The 5,685-nt window shown below is 37.6% G+C and overlaps 1 long non-coding RNA gene across 1 annotated transcript; it reads right to left on the bottom strand.

Annotated features, from left to right (window-relative positions):
• Positions 1-1,905: 1,905 nt before the first annotated feature.
• LOC143660762 (uncharacterized) lies at positions 1,906-3,508 on the bottom strand. Its single transcript, XR_013164239.1, has 3 exons — positions 3,424-3,508; positions 3,194-3,316; positions 1,906-2,144 (listed from the first exon to the last, which is right to left on the bottom strand). It is a non-coding gene; the product is annotated as an uncharacterized LOC143660762 (long non-coding RNA).
• Between the last annotated feature and the right edge of the window lie 2,177 nt (positions 3,509-5,685).

Raw genomic sequence — 5,685 nt, 5'->3', positions numbered from 1 at the left:
TCAAAAGAAATCCAACTTCAAGAAAAATTATTGGAAGATGCAAACTGAAGTCCTTCAGCATGTTTGAAAGTATCTGGGAAAATTCTGGCCCAAATCACTTTTTTAAAAAAACATTTTATTATTGTGAAATATGACATATGTACAAAAAAGCAATGTTTCAAAGTACATTTTACCAATTAGTTATAAAACAAATTTCAAAGTTTGGTATGGGTTACAATTCCACAGTTTCAGGTTTTTCCTTCTACTTGCTCCAAGACACTGGAGACAAAAAAGAAATATCAGTATTCTGATTCAGCAGTCATACTCATTTGTTAAATTCTAACTTCTCTGTTATAACTCCTCCTTCTCCTTTTAGCCTTCTTCCACTTGAGGGATATTTGGATTTTACCCCTTCTAACTTTGTTCATGTTGAAAGCGGTGTCAATAATATGGGATAGGGGATGGGGCTGGTTAATGCTCTTGGAGAGATTGGCACCTGTGGCTTCAGGACTTATCTGGCCTAGGAGCCATCTGAAGGTTTTAGGTTTCTGAAAAGTAAACTTAGTGCGTACAATTTTTGTAGGATCTCAGAGGGAGATCTGGGTGTTCTTTAGGGTTAACAAAAATAATGTCGTTTGGGGGTTAGCAAAAGTCATCAATTAGCAATATCTAGCTGAAACTTGCATAAGAGTAGCCTGCAGAATAGCCTCTCGACTCCATTTGAACTCTTAGCCACTGACACCTTATTTTGTTACATTTCGTGTCCATCTTCCATTCAGGGAGGCATTGTCAATCCCACAGTGCCAGTGGCCCGAATCACTTTTAACCAGAAAAGTGGTTTTTAACCCGAAGGGAAAATGAACTAATGCTACCATTTTGAGGTTAATATTTCTGGATGAACACCTTTTCCCAGTAAAGAACATGGAGAGACGATGACATTCAAGTCCACTTAGCCCATGCTGCTTTGTGAGGCACCTAGGAATAGTACAATTTTGGCATCTGTAATCAGTAATCATAGCCTGATTCAGCAAAAGTGCAAGAATGGAATAGAGGTGTATGCCCACAAATTAAAAAAATGTGTTGATTTTCCTCAAGTATCTCTATAAAGAATTTTCAAAGATTGGGAAAGGGATTTGTGTATACACGTTTTGTGAGAGGTAGGAAAGCTGTCTGGGTAGAAAGCAGCATGATGCTATAAATTTTTTGTGGCACACTTCAAAGCACTACAAAACACCACCAAGGGAGAGATGTTTAAAAATTACTAACCAGTCTGCTGTGAAGTAACACAGCCAATGGAAGAGATGAGGTTTTGGCTACCAGTATCTTATTCTAAGTATAATTGAAAAGTAGATCCAATTATAAATTCACTTTGTGTATTATAAACATTAATCATGTTATGGAATGCTTATTTTCAGAAGAGCTTTCTGTAAATTGAATTGGTGTATATAAAGTAGAATTTTTTTCATTAAATTTTATAATAAAATTGGATATGTATTTCACTGCATACATTTTTGGCCCAGTATATAATAGAATCACTAATGCAGTAAATTTTTTAAAAGCATACACTTAAAGAAAAATAATAATTATTTCAGACCAACAATTAACAAGGAAATACTTTGATGGTAAGTGAGTAATGGACAAACCACTAGATGCTAATTCACAGGGATGAAGTTTGAATGGAATGAAATGCAGTGAGGGCAAGTCATTACCAGGAAAGGCCAACTCCCAAAGTATCTACCCAAGGGAATGAATATTCACATTGCCTGAAAAATCAGAAACTGGGTTAAACAACCTTTTCGAAGTGAATCCCTCATTCGGGGATTAACCAATATATGAATTAACAATGAGCGATATAACCTTCATGTTCAAATCAATATGAACAGCAAATTACATCATAATAGAAAACACTTCTAGGGAAGTCACATTTTAATCAGTTAATTATTTGATATGCATGACATCACAATGAAAGGGCTGACTGGAATAGTTTGAGGTTTCTTCAACTAAGTTTTTTGCGTTAGTGATTCTTACTGCAGGGGTAGCTTTTCCAATGTGAAAATATGGAGCATCCTGAGGCCAAAATCCTCTTCTCTGGACACTGCTTGGATGGCCACTGCCATGCTTGCCTTGTAAGTCCTTCCTCTCTTTTTATAGTTATACTTCCAGTTCTGATGGAGAGATGTGCTTTATGAATAGGATAATGGTCTCTGCTTGAGCTGAAATTGTGTCTAGTTGCGGGACTCAGGCATGGTCAGGGAAGAGAATGAGGAGGGGCATGAACTAGAGGAGCAAGGACAGGAACGACGGGAGAAAGCACAGTCTGTTTACGTGCCCTGCCCACATTCATGAAGTCCCTGTGCGGGAAAGGGCAGGAAAGGGCGATAGAAAGAATGTGAAGATGTTCTCACGAGGAACTTTGTAAGACCCTGAAATGGAGAAGAAAGCTCAAGGACCAAGGATCTTATGTTGTTACAGCCAAATGGTCATTTAATTTTGCTTCTTTTCAAATGAGGAAACATCTAAATAAAGATTCCAGAAATAGTCCATAGAGATAAAGAGACTTGTAGCACCATTCTAAGCGAAGTAATTTTGACTTCACACTGTGGAAAAAAATAGGTGTCCAAGGAAGCTTTTAAAGCAGGGTACAGACATTATGGCATTGGTGCTATTAAATAACCTTCTAGAGGCAATGTGGAGAATGTTTTTGGGAGAGGAGAGTTTTGAGCCAGGAAAACAAGGTGAAAATTAATTGTAGTATTTAACATGGTAGATGATATAGTAGTGCTCAAGAGATTTAAAACCATGGGGTTTGAGCCTGCACCTCAACTTTGCTACTTCATAACTATGTGGCCTCCCTGAACCCCAGTTTTATCATCTGTAATAAGGTAATAAAAGCTATAACTGCTTGAGTTATTGTGAAAATTAAATTAGATACTGCATGCAAAGCATTTAGAACAGGGACAGGCACAAATTAAGGGTTAAAGAATTACAAACTATTTGTATGGCTTCATGAAGTATGGTGAGGTTGACCAAGAGATAGGCCATAAGAAAAGAAAGATGGATTTGAGAAACGTTTCAGAATTGGAATAGATGCAACTTGACAAACTATTATATAAGGACAGTGAAGACTGAATTTTCAAATCTGTTAGATAAATTAATATGATTCTCTTTCATCTACATTATCTAATTTTAGTGACTACTACAATAGCAACCTTACCCTGAAGTTATCTGGAAGTCTGGTTTATATAATCACAAGTACTTCAAATACATCCAAGATGATTAACCACCTCTTACCAAAGTGAACTTGAAATAATTTTCAACAGAAAGCAGGTGTAGTTCACTGAAGAAAACAGAATTGCAAACACAGCATCAGGATCAAGGAATAAAGAAATACACATTTCAAAATTAAGGATGCCAAAGAGCAAGTAGAGGAAAAACTTCACTTACTCTCTCCTGCCTTCCATCTATTTTAGTACACACCATCAGTCCCTTTATGCCCAAAGTGACCTGGCACCTCAAAGTCATGCCTTTCTATCCCACAAGTGAGACAACATAATAAACAAGTCCCCAACAATCTTCCATTGTTAACAATCTTTCTCTAGAACCAAGTGCCTGACTCACTTTACATTCTAGCTGAAATTTCCAATCTTCCAACTTCAGAACTTTTGAAGTTCTGCCAAACTCACTGCCATGATGTACCTCTATTACTTTCATGCTTACCCTGGCCTATGGATAGGTTCTGGGTAAACTGTAGCAAAGAATCCCATTTCTTTAGGGGTATAATTTTGAGCTAGGCAGAAATGTGGCAACACAGAAATGTCGCAGAGAATACAAAGGAATGACTGTTGTTTCATTACTTCCAATGTCTGATCATTAGTGGTACAGAGAGCAGTTCTTTAGGAACTGTGATACTGCTTATTCACTATTGCCCTCATGGAGTTTGCACACTGCTTATCCACTATTAACTTTATGGAGTTTACACTCAGCTTGCCCAGAGAAGACACACTCAGTCTGGAAGTTAACAGCTTCTGAATATGACTACTGAACGATTTTATCTTGTTCCTATGTGAGTGTGTCTGGAAGGGAGGAGAGTGGGGGTTAAAATGACACAGGAGCACATTTGGCCATTCAGTACATGGGTATTGAATACTTAACCTGTGCCAGACTTTATGCTAGGCCTTGAGGGTATGGTGGAGAATAAGATATAGCTGCTGCCCTTGCCTAGTGGATTTTTAGTCTAGTGAGGGAGTACACACTAAATAGGCAGTGAATTAGACATTAGGGTGCACTTGCTTTGGGATCACATAAGAAAAAGGCACCTCATCCAGCCTAGGGTAAGGAAAGGGTCACGGAAACTTTTGAAAGTAAACAACTCTCCATAGCCAAGCTCTTGATTTTATCTAGAGTATTGCGCAGGGTTATTAATAGATATTTGTCCTTAAGGATGCCTCAGTTCCTGTGGTAACATAGTCTTCTTTTCATGTGATTTATAATGTAAGCATTACTCAGCAAGTCAGAACAGGGTCAGCTTATATGGAATTCTTGGGATCTTTCTCTAAACATTGTTTAGAAATTCACCTTGGTAGCATTTGTTGAGGCATGGCTTCCTGAAAACTGGATTTGGTTCATATTTCAGCTTGAGCTTTTGCCTTTGTGGATGTGATGATTGGTTTACTGTATGGTCACTATGGTGTTTTTCATTGTTCTGCTTGGCGTTGTTAAGTATTACTAGTTTGGTTAATGGTTCACAAAGGGAATCTGTTAATCAGGAAACTAAGGCTTAATAAGGAACGTATGAGCTATAAAATCAATTGAAATTTTGGATTACAAAGGAAAATTTTTATCATGGGCCATATCAAACATATATGACCAAAGCTGAACTATCAATATACCCGCCTGTAAATATGCACCTTCAGGAGCTCCCGCAAGAGGATCTTCATTTAGTAAGTTGCTTAGGCCAAAATCTGAGGAGTTACTAATAATTCCTCTCTTTTCTGTATAAACTACATTGAATCCTCAAAAAGTTCTGTTGGCTCTTCTTCCAAAATATGCCCCAAATCTGGCCACTTTTTATGATTTTCATTGGTAAAACTCTTTTCTAAGAACCATCAGTTCTTACCTGGATATCTGCAACCAGGCAATCTGCCTCAGTCTCCCCCTCTTCACCTGACCTTATTCAGTTTCCGTATAATATCCAGAAAGATCTTTCTAAACACAAGCTAGAGAATGTCATTCCAATACATCTTAAGATCCAATCCTTATCATGGTCTAAAAATATGACCCAACCTGGGCTTTACTATCTCTCAGACATCATTTCCTATCAATCACCATAAACACACTGAACTTCCTTCTAATTTGTGAAGTTTTTATTTCACTTTAGGGCCTTTTAACTAGCTACGCCTTGTGCTTGAAACATTTTCTTTCTAGATATTTGTTGGGCTTCCTTTTTGTTATCTTTTTGCCCATATTATATCTCCAAGATAGGCATTCCAAGGCCATCTGGCTGAATTAGGCCTTTTCCCCTTCCATGGTGAATCTCTAGCATATAACTTTTATTCATCATCTTCATAGCATTTACTAGTACTGGAATTTTTCATTCATTGTATTTATTTATTTATGAGGTGGTAGGGTGTAGTAGCTAAGAGTATGGACCTGTTCTGGAACAACTCTGCCTGGTTTCAAATGCCAACTCCAACAGTTACTAGCTGT

This window comes from Tamandua tetradactyla, chromosome 2, assembly GCF_023851605.1.
Source record: "Tamandua tetradactyla isolate mTamTet1 chromosome 2, mTamTet1.pri, whole genome shotgun sequence".
Lineage (NCBI taxonomy): Eukaryota > Metazoa > Chordata > Mammalia > Pilosa > Myrmecophagidae > Tamandua > Tamandua tetradactyla.
The sequence above is the reverse complement of the archived record's forward strand: the minus strand, read 5'-3'. Positions and strand labels throughout refer to the sequence as shown.